Source organism: Equus przewalskii, chromosome 19 (assembly GCF_037783145.1).
Source record: "Equus przewalskii isolate Varuska chromosome 19, EquPr2, whole genome shotgun sequence".
Classification (NCBI taxonomy): domain Eukaryota; kingdom Metazoa; phylum Chordata; class Mammalia; order Perissodactyla; family Equidae; genus Equus; species Equus przewalskii.
This window is the reverse complement of record NC_091849.1, coordinates 41,467,106-41,485,060: the sequence shown is the minus strand read 5'-3', so window position 1 is coordinate 41,485,060 and position 17,955 is coordinate 41,467,106. Positions and strand designations below refer to the sequence as shown.

Below are 17,955 nucleotides of genomic sequence, written 5' to 3'. Positions count from 1 at the left end.
TTGAGAAGATGTGTACTTAATAAAAAAAGAATTTTAGTGCTTCATCAAGGACTTCTTTAAGTGAAACAGGTATCCTCCTTCCCTGTGAATGGGTGGCAGTGAAGAATACCTTGAATGCTGGTACAATTTAGTGCCGTTTGCACTAAGGCAGCAGCAATTTTACTCAATTATTACTTTTGTATCAGTGCAAATGTCATCACAGTGACAAAGGCAGATAATGTCTTATTATTATGAAATAGTGTTGATCTCAGGGACCTCCTGAAAGGGTCTCATGGGTCCCCAGAGCTCCACAGGCCACACTTGGAGAACCACTGATCTAATACATGCTCACAGCACTGAGAATCTTTTCCGCCGGCATTGCTATTCTGAGAGCACCCCTTCCTTCAGAAGTCTTAAGTGGCTCCAAAATCCTTCACTCAACAAAAGCACCTATTATGTGTCAGGTACTTTCTTAGGGAATTAACATTTAATAAGATACAATCTTTATTCTCCAGTAATTTTCTTGGGGGATTGGGGAGTAAGGGGAGAAAATAGATAAGAAATTACAGTGTAAGATAAGAATTCCTTAGAATTATGTTAAAGGTGATGGACAACAAAGGAAATGCTAGATCTACAAAGGAAATTTTAGATCTAACTCTGAGCTCTTGAACCACATGGCGTCTCCTCACCAAATCAGTTAGTGAGTCAGTCAATCACCGGGTCCTCTCCTTCCATAAAACCTTTTAAAAATGTCCAAGTTAATTACCTTTGGAAGTGTTTTCGCACTTAATTGCGCTTGGCTCCAGGCTTGTAGTTTCATGTTTACACATGCACGTGCTGTTTCCCCTTTATTTATTTTTGTTGGTGTTTTTTGGCTTTTGTGCTTCTCTGCTTAATATTTACAAGTTTGTAGCCTTGAGCCAGTGTAACCGATAACGCATACGTTTCTTCCTTTTCCTTGTCCTCGTATTTAAATGTAAGCCTTTATCTGCTTTAGCCATGTGTTGGGTGAAGTAACAGCGTTGGTCTTATTTGGGGTAACGTCACCCCCCGCAAGTTATGTCAGGACAATGCACCCAGGAGGCTGTTGCGGAAGGAAGCTTTTTCCGAGGCAGAGAAGACTTGTAGAAATAGCCGCTGTTCTGTTTCCCTGTGGCCTCCATCACCAGACTCTGCTGAACTGCTTCAGTTTACAGCTGCGAACTTCTTCCTTGGGGGGAGATTTCCGTGAAACAGCTGAGACCCGCCGGGGTCCTCTGTGGCAAAAGTTAGACACGTGCTCGCCCGTCTGGGAGCCAATAGTAACTTTTGTAAACGTTGCCGCAGGAAACCCCACGGTTCAGAGGCTGCTTCTTTCGGAACGACATGGTTGAAAATAACTTAGTGTTTTAACAGAACAAAACAAAAACGTAGACGGGATAGTGAGAAAGGCTGTCCCCTTTGGCAGTGGGGTGAGATGTTAAAGGCGCTCCAGAAAGAGTGCGGGTAACCAAAGTAAAATTCCTTTCCTATTCCGCGGGCTGAATGGCTGGGGACAAGGGGGCGGAGATGGGCCCGGGAGAGTGTCTGGCCCTTTAAGGAGGAGGGACAGACATAAGACTCTGTACCTTTAAGAGTCTCTTTGTCTGGAAACCTCCTTATTTACCCTCCTGTGCTTCAACCAAACTTCGACCCGCGATTCGCAACGCCCCTCTACGCCGCCGCCCCTTACGCCTGGCTCAAAGCGGCCGCGAGTCTGTGGCTGACCCTAAACTTTGCGCCCGCGGCGCGAACCCTCGGAGACGCTGTCTGTGTCGGGGTCCGGGCCCCGCGCTGCGCCGTTGGCGCAATGCGGGGCCCGGGGGGCGGGGCTTCGGCGGGCGGGCCAATGGGCGGTCAGGGGGCGGGGCCGGGTTCGGTTGTCTCGCGCCCTGGTGACAGCTCGCGCGTGCTGATGATGGCGGTAAATAGAGGGGGGGGTCGGGGGAGGGGGCGGAGGAGGTGGGGAGGCGACTAGGCGGGTAGCTCCAGGGGGTGGGGGGCCGGGGACCGGGGAGGACGCGACGGCCAGGGAGCCCATTCTAAGACTCGGAGGCGGGGACAGGAGTCTCCGGCACACTGGCCCTCCCCTTTAAAGAAGCCAAATCCTCACACACCGGGTGAGGGGCGACAAAGGCGGCGCGCGCCTCGCGGGCGGGAGGAGCGGCGGCAGGGGGCGGGACCGCGGCGCCGGCGGGCTGGGGGCGCCCGGGGCGGGGGCCGGCAGTCAGGGCGCGCCGGCGCCTGGTTTTGGCGGGGTGGGCGACCACTGGGCTTGGGGTAAAAGCTTTGAGGGAGAAGGAAAGGCAGGCTTGGCGGCGGCTGAGGGGAACGGGTCTGCGAATGAGACGAGGATTAAGGGGAAAAAGGGTTAGAAGGCAGGGAGAGGAGGAGTGAGAAAAAGCCAGCCGAGGAGGTAGGAAGGAGGCAAAACCCAGGGTGGGTGTTGAGGAAGCCGGGCAGGGGATGTGGTTAGGAAGAGCAAGGCTAGGAAGAGGGGTCCTGGGGTTAGGTGTAAGAGCAGAGGTTTGGAGGGGAAAGCTTTGTAGGGGGTGGTAGTGGGGTGAGAGGTGCTGGGGTGAGAGTTGGAAGTGGAAGGCAAGGAGAGGCAGAGCTGGGGTGATAGTTGGAAGTAGAGGAGAGAGAGTGATTAAGAGCCAGACGTGACAAGGGTGTGAACTAGTGCAGAGCGAGATGAGCTGAAGGACTGGGACTGGCGGTGGGGTGGGAACTGCGAGCTTCTGAGAAAGGTATGGGTTAGTGGGTGGGCAGTGGGTGTAAATTCTGGAAAGTGAAGGAGGGTGAATGAGACACTGGACTGGCACCAGGTGGAGTCGGGAATAAGAGCGTAGTGGAGGGGTGAAAAGAAATAGAGATGAGAGCCGGGGCATTTACAGGACAATTCAGGACCAAAAAGCTGAAAGGAGAAGAGAGTAAGGGTGTAGGAAGTGATGGCCGTCTGGGACAGGGTAATTGGGAATTGTGCTGATTGACGAGGTTCAGCAAGATCCGAGGTAAAAACAGTGAGGCGAAGAGACAGGGCTTAAAGCAGATGGTGAGAGCAGCACGGAAGAGATGGGCCCCAGGATTTAAAGGATGAGATGGGGAGTAAGGGAAGAGAACAGTGAGGGAAGCTGGGAGGGTCCTGATAGATGTAGAACTGGGGTAGACTGCACAGAGCTGGGCATCACATGTGCGTGTTGTGGGGAGATGCTCCAGAAGGTCTGCATGGGTCAGGGCACAGACGCTGTAGTGAAGGATCAAGTGTAGGGAGCCTTTGGTGCAGAAGAGGAGGAACCATGGTGAGTGGAAAGAGACCTAGAGCAAGGGGTAAAAACTAAAAAGTAAGGGGAGGGGAGGTGCAGGAAAGGAATTCTTTGTTGGGAAAAGAACTATAAGTGGCTTGAAACTGTGAGTCCTTTTGTCCATAAAAGTAGGAATTCCAGAAACCTCTTTCTCTCTTCAAGGAATCTTGAATCTGCTTCCACCTTTCATTGCTTTTAATTCAACTTTCATGTCCACTTTGAAAAGATGAGACCCATTTTGATTTGATTTTGTTCTTGTGTGAATGATAAAGCGCCAACTCGGTGCTGAAAACCTGCATTCCACCAGTGTTGTGATGATGGATTGTATTTATTTGCAGTGTGGCTGTGCCTGTGTAGTGTGATAGTGTTGCGTTGTAGCAGTATTGGACCTGACAAGTGCTAGGCAGAGTGCTTTATCGACAGCAGCTTCATTTTCAATGGAGAGCCACTGTTGAGAAAGAGAAAGATGAAAATCTTTTTGTTTTGCTTAATGAACCAGACTTCTGCCTGATTGTTTTTTAGTGGCTGGAGAATAGTGAGAATCATTTTAGAGAAAGGCAAATAACCAACCAGGGAAGTTTGCTGGGGAAGAGATTTAAATCAGGGCTGTGAGGGCTTTGAGTTCCTAAGCTGCCTTTAGCTTTGTGTGGGACATTTCACACTGTAGTAGGTAACTCACCCATTTAACAAAATGGAATAGAGAAAGGGAGATTTGTAGAATAGTGGAGAATTTTAGAGTGGGACTTACCCTTTAGGTTAAATAATGAATTTATGAGTAATTTTTATCGTGAAAAAACCTCTTAGAGATAATGCAAGCTGGAGCCTTGGACAGCTCCACTGCCTTTCCTGTTTTGTAGTTGTGAATAAAGAAGGCTATGTTAATATTAATTTTCTAGAAGCTTTTGATTTTTAAGACACATTTGGAAATTAAAAAGAAGAAATTTGGGACAAAATTTAGGTTATTCTTACTGAGTATTTTGTTTTGATGATTTTATTCTGAACCTTTTACATTTAGCTAAGAATATGAATGGTTGTTACTTTGCATTTGATGATGCAGAGGATAGCATATAATTTACTTAAGAAAATGCAGACTGTTCTTGAGAATCTTATTTTAGGTTATTTCATTAGTGTACATTCAGATACACAAAGGTACTTTTTTTCAAAGTCGTGTAAATTTTGTATTGCCACTGTTTTATGGGTGTTGGTCTAAAACAAAGATTAAGTTGATGGCATTTATAATAGCAAAGATTAGATTTTGATTAGTGGGTATCAGAAACATTGGTTGTTAATATACATGAATAATTTAGGATCTTAAGTCTTTCTGGATTCAGCTGCTGTGTTCATGGATTCTGGATTCTGTTAAGCAGGTGTTCAAGGTGACTAGATTGATTTAGCAGTTTAACAGAAGATTTTTAAAAATTACTATTTTTACTGCTAAGTCTCAAGAGGATTCGTCTGAAATGTTAACTTTCAAGCTGAAGAGTAACTTTGGTATGAGGCACCTGTTTCTGTAAGATATGTTTGCATCTTCCCTTCCTTTCTAGATGTGTTTGGCATTACTAGTAGGTTATACTCTGTGTATGGTATTGCCGTTTTTGTAATGTAATTGTTTTATGCTTGATATCTTTATATTAATTACTTTAGACTTATTTGATATTGATGAAAAAGAAAATATAAACTATAAGATCAGCCAAGGGAAAGAGTCCATTTGGATCCTGTCTTTTGTTTCTGCATGCTGCCATAGTGTGCTAAATCACCAGTTCTCATTGTGAATGGTTATTTCTGTGTGATATTTCTAAAACCAAAAATGGATAACTTTTTAGTTCAAATAATATTATTTATCAATAAGGACTCCAATGATAAATTTAAGCTTTATTTTTATTTGTTCATCAAGTAGAATTCTACTCTACTCAACTTTATTTCGGTTATAATCTTATTTGCTAAGCGGAAAACTTTTCAGTTTATACTTTCAGATTTGAATGGGTAGGGTGTACATAATTAAATGTTTTTCTGGTTAATCGTAGATTCTTTGGATGGGAAGAGACCTTGAAAGGACCTCTAGTTTATCCTGCAACTTCAGTCAATATCCCACTTAAATCATCCCAGGTAGATAAGCATTTATCCTATTTTCGTAAATCTTCAGAGGTAACGTGGCAACTTTTGTAGATAATCTTTTCCATCATTTAATTATTTTCTCCATAAGGACAGTCTGTCTTCTCTCTAACCAGCACACACTTAATGCTATGTTTATATTTCTTCTCTCTTGCCCCATTCTGAATTTTTGAGTAAAAATGTCTGCTGAATCTAGTATTGGGAAGACCCTAGCTCTTCATAAACCTGACAATAGTAGCTACGCATGTGTAGTGCTTTTGTGGCAGACTCTGTCGTAAGCTCTTTGCAGACCGTAACTCATTTACTCCTCATTAGCCGTCCCATGAGGTCGGCGCTATCACTATTCCCATTTTATGTGGGATGAAATAGAGGCTCCTTGAGATTAAGTGACTTGCCCAAGGTTATTCTCACACATTTCTACAACTACTAGTTTGATAATTGATAATCTTGTCACACAGATACTACTGTTTTTTGTCAAGTAGTAACTAAATGATATATTTAATCTTTTTTTTAGTTCATACAGTAGAATTCTACCAGGCGTGGGGATAGAATTCGAACCTTGGCATTTTGCAGGCAGTCTGTGCTCTGGTATCACCTCTGCTTGTTGTTGTGAAGTGGTCCCTCACCATGTTCTTCTCCTGATTAAACAGTGCTGGTTTATTTTATCCCCTAACTGGTTTGCCAGTCCTTAAGTTATCCCTGTTGTTCTGTTATTAACCTATTAAATGGGGAACCTGGGACAAACACCATAAGGGCTATGTCTAATGCAAAGATTACATCAGAGTTCTTCTATACTATTTTTTTGGTGACAAAATTGTACTTATAAAACAAAACAACCCCAAACCATTAAAATGCCTAACTGAATTGCAGATTGTTACTTCTCCACCTTTTTAGCTAGAAAAAGGCCCTGGACTTGTTATATACCCTACAGGTTTGCATTTGAGAGATGGCTGCCCATTGAGGAGAAATGGAGCTCAGACTTCAGGGCATATATCCATAAGCAAAATCTGTCCAGACGCTTGCTGACTTTTTGCTATTTTCTCTTTGTGTGCACCTGTGTAAGCAATATACTGAGTACATTTACGCATGCTTTAATTTGGTTAAATAAATGGGTCCACTCTTTTTTTTTTTTTAATTAAGACTTTATTTTTTTAGGGCAGCTTTAAGTTCACAGCAAAATTGAGAGGAAGGTACAGAGTTCCCATATACCCTTTGCCCCACACATGCATAGCCTCCCCCATTATCAACATCCCTCCCCAGAGCGGTTCATTTGTTATAACTGATGCACTCATTTTTAAAAAATAACTAATAGTTCCCAGCATGAGCTAAGTATGTGAATTGTTTGAACCTCACAACAACCCTTTGAGGGAGCTTCTCTTGTTAATACTCTGTTTTTTTGTGATTTTTGGTCTTTTTTACAATGTTTCAAACTTACAGAAAAGTTGCAAAAATGGTACAAGGAACTTCTGTATACCCTTGTTCAAATTCATCAATTGTTGTCATATTGCCCCATTTGCTTTATCATTTTCTCTCACTTGAATATTTTTAAACAAGTAAATTTGAAAAACAAAAGGTTATGAAGGCCTTAATTTTCAAAAGAAAAGGAAAGAATGTTTTGCTATATCAGTGAGTTGGTATGTGTTTGGTATTAGTCATGCATGTGACGCAAAGAAATTGCAAGATTGGATTTAGAGTGGATTTTGTGGTTTTATGGTTTGTTGTCTTCAGTATATTCTGGAAAACATTCTTTTACCTGTCAACGAGGAGTTTGTAGGCCCTTCCCTCATGAGCTAAGACTGCGTCATGGTATACCCCTCTACTGGGGACCTCCTTAGCACCTGCCATAGTGTGTTCACACATAAGTGGGTCCCCAGAATATGCCAGCTAGTGATGATGTACGGCTGACTATTATGTGAAAACAGAAGCCACAGGTCTGTTTAACACCATGACTAAGACATATTTAGGTGAAATAGATATTTTGAACATCTTTATGTAGCTTCAAGAGGCTGGAAAAGATCTAAGTGCAAAATGTTCCGCCTTAAGAACATTGGTTACAATTAATATAAATAGGTTTGTCTTATGGTAAGGGGATGAATATAAATATCTTAACATTCCCTTGCCTCCCCCTAAAATAAACCTAAAATTTTGGAGTCTCTCTACTTGTCATCATATAAGGAGATTTAACTGACCCCATCCCTACTGCTACCTTCCAGCTCATCCTCATGGTCCTTAAAATGATAGCCTGATAAAGACGTGACCTGCCAAATGAGGCTTGTCTGATTTCACTGGAAGGACTATTAGCTGTATTCCCACAAATGTAAACTACAGCACTTGTGGGCTTCTTTTCCTCTCCCCTGCTTAAGTGATCATCAAAGCTATGAAATATAGCTCCTTATTAAAGCTGATTGTAATAATTAAAAACACTTTGCTTTCATAAGGATGAGAAAATTACAAATTATTTGGAAAGTGTTCTTCCCAGTCATGCATTATTGTTTCTGAGACTTGGGCAGTTTTTAAAGACTATAATACTGTTCCTTTGCCATTTACATGTTAATAGAAGTCTGAAAAGTAAGACGCTCTTCTGAAATTTTCAGCGTTGTTTTTATTATATGTCAAGTTGTAAACAGCCTTCTGTGACAGGTATTTTCTCTCTTTGTCTTCTATTGAGCTAATTAGTAATTTACACTCTAGTAGCATCTCTTTCAGCCTCACTGTGTGAAAATGCCTGCTACTCTGTGCCTTCCGTGCAGCCTGGGCTGGCAAATGATTGGGGGCAGATGTTGGTTAGCACATCAGAAGGATCACAGATAAAATGTATTTTTGTGTTGTTTTTATAAACGTATAGGCTTTTGTATATGCCCATCCCCTGCCCTGCTGCCCCTCCCCCCCATTCAAATAGGAATGTTATGACCTCCTGTAATCCAGAGCTACTGTCCTTGATTCAACTTTGGATTGTTTTCTCTTCTGCCTCCCCACCCCCACCCCAATGTTGTGGGATTTGGGGAGGATTAGCAGGGCAGTCTGCCGTAGTTTAGAGCCCAGGAAGCTGGTCTTCTCTGATCTCTCCCGTCGTTGCTGGAATACAGAGCTTCTTGTCATTGTCATTAGAACCCAGCAGTGGTTCTCTTGCTGGGCAGGTTATGTGAGGGGTGGGAGGGCAGCCCTGTCGCTAGTGAGTTAGGAAGATGCCTTTTGGATAGGTGCTACCTTTGCATCACCTTTTTCAAAATGTAGCCGTGAGTGACCAAAGGATAATTTTATAGCTTGGCTTTAGCACTTTGTCACATTGGTGTTCTGCTCTTTCCTGCACCCTGCTCTCTCTATTTCAATCTCTGACATGAGAGAGATGATGTGTAGTGTCTGTCATGTGCTCACTCAGATAGGCCATGTGGACATATGAAAGTAGCAAGACCTTTTGACTTTGAAATAAAGTCTTGAGGATCAGTTTGCTCTGTGAGGAATATAAATTTTAATTGGGAATTAAAGGAAGGGTAGAGAAGAGTTTACTGATTTATCAATTTTGAGCCAAAACCTTTCTAGAATCCTAGATAATTCGTGGTACTTATTTTTACAATTATGGATACTAATTTATCAGGACAATAAGGTCAAATTCCCTGTTAGAGCTAATTAGAGTCCCCCTGACAAAAATTGTTACCTGGAGGCAGTCACAAAGAAAATCAGGTAAGAAAATGTGTGAAGATCTCAATTCAGCCGTCCTTGCTAACAGTATTATAATCATAGACATCTAGCCTTTGGCAGTGAATCAGCATTCATGAGCAGAGGATGTCTCAGTTATGTGAGCACTCATAGAGTATGTGGGGCTGTTTTAGTGTTTTGTTTTCATAATACTGAATGTCTAGAACATCTGTGGCATAGAATGCTGTAGGGATCTGTGGTTGGCCATTGCTAACATCATCATCTTTTACTCTCCTTTTTGTGTTTTCTAATAAAACCACCTATATCAATTGTCTTAATTATAGTGAATGTTCATGGCTATATAGTAATTATACTCTTGTGCTTTAACATCTAAAAGAGGTTTAAAAGCCAGATTAATAAGCAACCTTGTATATAAAAAAGTAAAATATCATCAAAGTGGACTGATCACACAGAGGGGTGTTATGAGTAAGTAAGATGAGAAAGTGAATACATGACTATGGAATTGAATATACTCTTTTAAAAGAAACATTCCTTAAACATGACATAGCTTAAAGAACTGTTAACAGTGCATTTCAAGTGAAAGGTAAGTGTGCTTTAATCAAGAGACCAAACTCATTTGTGGTTGGCATCATCGTCTACTCCATTCTAAAATCCCAAATTCCCAAATTGGTTAAACATTACCAGTCTCCCCAATTAATGTGCTTCTTGAATTTTTTTCTCCATGGCAGTTCGGCATAGCCTACAACTAATAATAAATTCAAAATCTATTTAAGCTATAAATTCATTAATCCTAATCATTTAAATAAATATAAAATGTATAATTACTGCTTTTACCTGTCAGATTGAAAGATTACACAAGTTGACGATGGCCAGTAGTGGATGAGCATGTGGGGGAGTTGGACCTCTTACACACTGTTGTGGGAATGTCAGTTTTCTTGGACATAAATTTGGCCATGTCTGTTGGAATTTAAAATGTGCATAGCCTGTAACCCAGCAATTCCTCTTCTAGAAATTTTTCCTATAGATATATTCAGACACTTGTGTGAAAACTATGAGTACAAAGTTTTTCTTCACATCATTGTTTGTTATAGCAAAAAAATGACGTCCATTAATTAGGGACCAGATAAATAATGTATGATGAGTCCGCACAATGGAATACCATTACGTTTTTAAGAATGCAATGGATCTCTATTTGCTGGTATAGAAAGACATCCATAGTTAAGTTATTTTTAAAAAGTCACATTATAGGACAATATGTATAGAATATTCCTACTTTTGTAAAATGTTAAGGACTGTTATTGAGGTGTTCCCTTTTTTGGGGGGAGGTATTCATTTTTTACTCTATATACTTCTATAGTGTTTACTTGTAATAAGTGTAAGGAAAGGGTTAACTGAGAACGTCATAAAGGAACTTTCTGTAGTGGTAAGGGAGGAGAAAGAAGTTGGCCAGAGAAGAGAACTGCTCCATTCATATGAGATAACATCAGTCAAGTTTTTGAATCAGAAATGAGGACTACAGTGGCAGAGAGAGGGGATATAGTGGAACTTGAGGCCCTTTGGTGGAAGTTCTAAAGGCAATGATAAAGAGCGTGCTTTTGATTTGAAAAATGATCTATAAAATGGAGATAATAGTATCTAGTCTATTGGGTTGTTGTGAGGATTAAATTAAATAATGTACATAAAATGTTTAGAGCAATGACTGACACATAGTTAAGTGCTCAGTGTTAGCTTTTATTATTGAATGAAAATGCATTATCTTTTGTAAGCCTGAATAAATTAACGTGATAGCTTTTATTATGTGTGGTAACGATTCTGGTGACTCCACCGACAGATCGTGTATCTTGGATTTTTTTCCACTAGTCTTGGTGGCTGACCCTACCATTCCTATTCTTCACCTTTGATCCTCTCACCTACTAACACCTAGCATGAAAGTCTGAAACACTGCAGTTACAATTTTAAATTAGACATGTGATGTCCTTCAGGTTGCTATTGATTTTGTTTACCAATATTATCATGTATACTAGTTAACATTTGGGGTTTGTGAAAAACACTGGAGCAGGTAATCTGGGGGGAAGACATCATTTTCTTTGCCCGTGGGATTGTGGAATAGATGTGTCACTTTGCACTGAATGTGTTAATCAGTTTTTGTTAGCAGTACAGTGTAATGAGCATATTAGCTACAACACCTACATTGGCAGCCAGCAGTCTGCTTGTGAAATCTTTTAGAAAACAGAAATCTGATGAGAAGTGTTCCTGAGCAGTTGAAATATCTTTGGGGGGAAAGTTACATGGAACAAATAAAGTAGAAAAAATTTCTCCTCCAAAAACAAATTGTTTCACTACTGAAAGCCATGAGAAAAGATCTTTTTCCTGTGGATGAGATGTAACAATGTAATTTTGTAGGGCTTTAGAGTTCTTTTTGTATTTCAACTTTTCCTTTAAGTTTGTCATTTAAAGGACTCAAGGTATCTTTATATTTGATTTAAAAAATTTATGAAACTTTTAAGAATGATGAATTTCTCACTTTATAGTATATATATTCTAATGTAAATTATTTTTTTCCTTCTACTTCTTGTTAAAATGTATCTTAAAACATATCGTTTTGAGGTTTAAAAAAAACCTTCAGAAAAGCAAGAAAAACTTATATTTAAGCACAGTACTTGGCACTCAAGGGGTCTTTAGTAAGTTTTTATTGACTAAATTAACATATGCATGAATGAAAAATATTATTCTGACTTTGGACTTCATGCTCTATGAGTTGGGCACAGTCTAGCGTTGATGTATAAACGCCTTCTGTTCAGCCCCCATTCCCATGCCTGTTTTCCTCTCCTACCCCACAAGCACCTTCTCTGATGTGTTCGATATATGTCCTCAATTCTATATGCATCTTTCTAAAATACTTAGTGATGTTTTTGTATATGTATGTTTAATTGCAAAATTGCTCATTATATCCCACTGTTGTAGAATTTAGCTATAGAATTCTCCTTATAAAAATGCTGTAGATCTTACTCTGGTTTTTACTTTTTTCACTCAGCACTGTGTTTTAAGATCTATGTATGTTTTTGGATGCACATTTAGCTAATTGCTCCTAACTTCTGCCTAGTACTCTGTGGTGTGCATCCGTTCCCATAGTAATGGATGCTAGGCTACCATAAACAATGCTACCAATAACAGTTTTGGACGTGTCTATTATTTATGTATTTGAGAATTTCTTTGGGATCCAGACTCAGGAGTGGTACTGTGGCATAAGTACTATCAGGCTACTGCATGGTTTTATCAGTTTATACCCCACAGGCAGTGCATTCCCAACCTCCCCTATACTTGGTATTGTTAACATTTCTAATTTTTGCCATTTAGTAATGTCTCATTTTAATTTGTATTTTCTAATTACTAGTGAGTTTGAGCATTTCTTCATATTCTAGTTAGCTGTTTCCCTTCTGTGAAATAAGCATGAAAGAATGAACATAGTATTTTTTATTTAAGCTGGAGGAACTTTTGGTTATGCATTGTATTTTGTAAGATATTAATGTATTTTCTCAAACTTCAAAAAGGGAAGAACATCATACTTTATGCAGAAGCTTAAAGTATTGTTTTCTTCCTGATTCCAAGATACAATGAAACAAACTTTTTTTTAAGCATTCAACTTGAAAGCTATAAAGTATGCTACAATTAAAACACCTTGCTAATCTATTCTAATTGTCTTCACTAATGCTGAAAATTGAAAGCAAATGTTTTTCCCAGAGTAAATTTGGTGGGAAAGTGCCTCTTCATATTAGTTTTTAAAAAAAATCTCCCCTGGTCACAAATCAGTAGAAGATTATCAAAAAATCAGATCTGGCTGTTTCCCCCTGTTTACAGTCTTCCTGCATGTCCCACAGCTGAGTAAGTAGCAGGCAACACCTTCTCTACTTGTCTGTCCATGAAGAGCCCAACATTCATCAATAAGTACTGTTTTAAAGCTCATTGAATATAAGTAGATGATATTAAATATGATGAACAAATACCACGTTATACTCCTTATTTTTCTATGAAAGGGCAATAGAAAACATAGATGTTTCGATTTTTAAAGTATTTGGGGATAGAGAAAAGCCTACTTCTTAGTTGAGGTGCCACTTCTTAGGGTCGTAGAGAAAGTTGGGCAGCAGGTGTTTGAGATTTGCACATGGATCCCACTACTGCTTGTTTCACTCTTCAGGAAAGAAGGATCGACTCTGACTCAGAATGCTCTTTTCCTTGTTCCAGCAGATTCACAGGATTTGTGCTTTCCTTTCCTGAGGAAGTAATAGAGTTCTTTAAGTGTTTTCATTTCTGACCAAAATGTGATGCAATGAAGTTGTTTTGTTGACTTTGCTTTAGCATCTGCTTGACTGAGTGAAAAAAGAATTTTAATTTGTGACGTGATTGATGCAGCTGTAAACCATGAACTTTTCCCATAATATGTTAGAATTTTTCCTTTTTTTTTTTTGCTCATTTTGTGGTTAGACTTCTAAATAAGTGTCTATCTGCAAAACGTTATTTCCTGCTCTTAATTTTTTTTCAAACAAAGCCACACGCTAAGCTAAGGTGTAGAGTTTTCCAAATACTTTGATTTTTCTCTGCCTTGAAAATTATTTTTTTCATTCTTTTTTTTCCTCAGAAATCCTGCTTGGAAAACCATATTTTTAGATATGATTTTATTTATTTATAGTTTTTGAGGAAGATTAGCCCTAAACTAACATCTGCTGCCAATCCTCCTCTTTTTGCTGAGGAAGGCCAGCCCTGAGCTAACATCCGTGCCCATCTTCCTTTACTTTATTTGTGGGATGCCTACCACAGCATGGCTTGAAGACAAGTGGTGCCATGTCTGCACCCGGGATCCGAACTGGCGAACCCCGGGCTGCTGAAGCGGAACGTGCGCACTTGACCGCTGTGCCCACTGGCCTGGCCCCTAGATATGATTTTAAAACATTCTTTTTAACCTTTTAAGAATCTTTTAAAATTTAATATTTATCAGTGCTAAGCCTGTATATAGCATAAAAGTATACTACCTGCTTTTCCTCTCCCCAACATTCTGCCTTTTCTCCATTTTCTACTCTTCCAGCTGTTTCTTTTGGTATTTAATGCCATTTTCCTAGACGTGGCCACCAACAAGTAGTGTATGTCTTCACTTGAGAACCGAACTCGGGCCTCTGAAGCAGAGTGCACCAAACTTAACCACTAGGCCATGGAGCCGGCCCCTTGAGTTCCTAAATTCTAATCAGCCTCGCCCTTCTCCCCCTTGACCCCAGTTCTCGTATTCTTTCTCTCTGGAACTCTTATTATTTGTGTTTGGAACTTAGAACTGACGGGTCCTTTAATTTTCCCATCTTTTCTATTTCTCATCTTTTTGGTTCGTTCTACTTTCTGGGAAGTCTCCTGAACTTCATCTTTAGACTCTTCTAATTAGTTTTATATTTCTGCTATCATATTTTTAATTTTCAAGAGTTTTTTTCTCTGTTGCTTTTTAATAGTTTTCTATTTTTGTTTCATGGGTGGAATAGTTCTTCTCTGAGTATTTTAATTATAATTTAAAAAAATTTCTTCAGCCTCCTGGACTATCTCTGTTCCCTTAAAATACCTTTACTTGATCATTTGTTTTGGTCTTTCAGTTATGGAATTTCCTTAAATGTATAGCCTTGGCCATCTTACGCATATTCCAGAATGAGCCATTGAAAAACTGAAAGCTGAATTGCTGGAGTGTGGGGGCTTCTAAAAGTTAACTAGTCGTCTTCATTATAAGGTGATTAGCCAGGGACCCAGCTTCCTTGGAGGGTCATCTGCAGCATCAGTGTTTGTAGGTGTTTTTCTCTGGGCCAGGTTCTTCCCCAGAGAGAATGCTTCAATCATCGGTTACACACGTGGCTCCAGTATCTGGGGAGCTGAGTGGAGAGAGAGCTGGGGACATTTACCTTGTGGATATTGGCTTTCCCTTAACCCCTATCTTTTAAGTCTGGTAGGCCTGCTCCTCGTTATGCCTGTCCAGAGTCTCTTTAGTTTCCAGAGAGTAAACTTCCCATCCTCTGACTGATGGCTATTTGGAGTCAGGATCTTGGGGTAGGACTTTCAGCCTCTTCTCCTGTTTTCAGCCCTGCCTGCTCACCTCAATTTCAGAGGCATTCTGAGCTTTTCTGGTGCATCCCAGCACAATTCTGTTTGCTCTGGGTTTCCCCTTAAAATGTTCTTAGTTTTTGCTTTCTTTGTTCAACTAAATCAATTAACTTATTCATTTGCTTTTCAGCTTCCAGAAACTTTATTGTGGTTGTTTCCTCACCTGTTCTTTGTGCTTTAGGATTTTACATTTTTAATGCCATTTTAGTGGAGTTCTGGAGAGAGCAGAGGTGAATGCAGGTTTCAGCGCATCGTGCTTCACTGCAAATCCAAGCTTATTTCTTTGATGTCCTGTTTCAACACAAGACTTGTTGGCTTACAGCAATTGCACAATTTTGCTGCAGTGGCAGAATTGCACGTGACATAAATTCATTTGGTTTTTGCTACCCCTGTGGATTAATGCCTAACCTATAGCTTGCTGTAAGAGAATGATATCTGAATGACTGGGGAGTTTACAGATAGAATTACAGAAATTTAGGTCATTGAGTAACTTAAATGTTCCTTTTACAGATGTGGAAACTGAGACCCCAAGAGCAGAAGTGGCTTACTTTTGTTCACTCTTCTGTCTAGAACTAGAACAGAGTCTCTTCTCCAGTGTTCTTTTTCTTGCCACCATGATTCTGTTCTCATTAAAGTAGCTGGAAAGAGGAGCCCTTTATGTCACCCAAATGTCCCATTAATTTAGTGTAGGTTTTAGGTTGCAGTCATGGGATTTTATGTTTTTATGTTTTTCTTCCTGTTAATTTTTGGGGTCTAGTTTTATTTTGATAAACTTTAAAACTTGAGAAAATTTATGTCCTGCCATTTAAAGATATTTCTGTTTTAAAGAATTTATATTGAGCATTTAAAAGTTTTCTTTTTCCTCCTACTATTCCCTTCTCAGTGGATCCCAAAAGTCCTCTGTGGAATAGAGTGGAAACTCTTTCCTGAATATAATTATAGCAGGTAAAATTGTTTAGAAAAAATTAGGGTGCCTGTTAAAATTTTTAAATAATGTGGAAAAGGGAAGCAGGTATTGTAAACATGTCAACAACTTTCTTTGGAGAAATTCTAGACTGCTTTCTTTACCAATTTTTCAAAGCTCAATTCTCCTCTTCCAAGAACCCTTCCTGCATTTTACCCCTTAACCTTTTTCCCCTCCCTCCTATATTTTGTGCTGTGTACTGTTTGCTCCAGAACATCACTGAATTCATTATATGTTGACCTAGAAACCTTTGGTGATTTTCATTTATATGTAAAATTCTTGGGGACAGAAACCGTGCTTTAATCTTTTGAATAAATTCACTTACACACGTTTGTGGAGTGCCTTCTTTGGCTGAAGCACTGGCTCTTCTGTAGGTGCTCGCATCTTTTGGGGCACATATTAGTGCCCCTTCCTTTGTGTTTCATTCCTGACTAGTAATAATAGCTAGGAGCAGAGTGGGGAAAACCTGTTGTTTGGAAGCTAAGGGGTCTAATGTTCCCTTATCTGAAAAGTAAACATTTTGAAAGACAAGTCCTCTGAGATTGCTTACAGCCTTCAGATTTCATGATCATAAAGAGGTACTCCTGGGCCCGGCCCCACGGCCAAGTGGTTAATGTTCCACACTCTCTGCTTCGGAGGCCCAGGTTCGTGGGTTCAGATCCCAGGCATGGACCTACTCCACTCACCAGCCATGCTGTGGCAGTGTCCCGCATACAAAATAGAGGAAGATTGGCACAGGTGGTAGCTCAGGGCTAATCTTCCTCAAGCAAAAAAAAAGGAAGAGTGGCAATGGATGTTAGGCCAATCTTTCTCACCAAAAAAAAGAAAAAAAGAAACAGAGGTGCTCCCAATGAATCAGTGATGTCCTTTATGACACTGACCAACAAAGAAGAACAATGTCTCTTAGGATTGAATAGAATCCAATGGAAATTTTTCCATGACTGAGCTAAACTGTTGCAAACAATCTGAAGTAACCTAGAACACTTAGAATGATAGAGCATTGTTTTTTTTCTCTCCACCTCTTCTAGGGTTAAACAATGCTTTCTCATTATACTTTGGAAATGTATTCATTTATACTTTTTCTAATTTTTATTTTTCATTACGAAATAAGATACAGGTTTCCCACCATCTGAAAGGAAAACATTTATGTGAAACCTTTTGTTAAGCCAAAATGGCGTAAAGTGAAGAAGCAATTACCGTTAATTAATATGGGAAAAATTTTTGAGCATTCCCAGACCTCAAAAATAACCTACCAAATCATACCAAATAACATATAAAACCTAAAATAACACTAACATACGGTAAAATAAGCAATGAAATCATAAACACACAGCCTATATCAAGTAGAAATCATGTATTTACAGTGTCGTTTCACTTGCCAGAATCAGCAAGACAAGGAGCACACTGGAAGGCTGAGAGGTGGTGGTGATACTGGTGTGTTAGGCTGAGTCGTCGGAGGTTGGGATGGTGGGAAGTACTGGATACGGGGGTATAGGAGAGATAGGAAGAATGTCATCTATTAACATCTCATCATCTTCTGAATCCATCAGGGTGGACAGGTCACTAAGATCTACACCTTCTTCTATGACTGCCTGCCTCACTGTTGAAGGTTGATGTTCATTGTCTGCTGTGGCTGATGTGGAAGGCTTGAAATATGACAATATGCTTGACTGCTTAGCCTCTAAAATGGCTCACTGCAAAACAAATGCTGAATGCTATTTTCACCTTTCACTTTTTTTTGTAAAAGTGAAAATCCTGTTCAGATTTCTTTCCATTAGTGAAAACAGGTACTAA

At 39.9% G+C, this 17,955-nt stretch overlaps 2 protein-coding genes across 4 annotated transcripts in view; one reads left to right on the top strand and one right to left on the bottom strand.

The window, feature by feature from the left end:
- MED20 (mediator complex subunit 20) overlaps positions 1-17,955 on the top strand; it is an 85,538-nt gene that overhangs the window by 15,807 nt on the left and 51,776 nt on the right. The window lies entirely within an intron of this gene.
- TOMM6 (translocase of outer mitochondrial membrane 6) overlaps positions 11,747-17,955 on the bottom strand; it is a 74,184-nt gene continuing 67,975 nt past the window's right edge. Inside the window, exon 3 of the mRNA XM_070586060.1 lies at positions 11,747-13,342. The gene's annotated coding sequence lies outside the window, so the exon portion shown is untranslated. The remainder of the gene's footprint in view (positions 13,343-17,955) is intronic.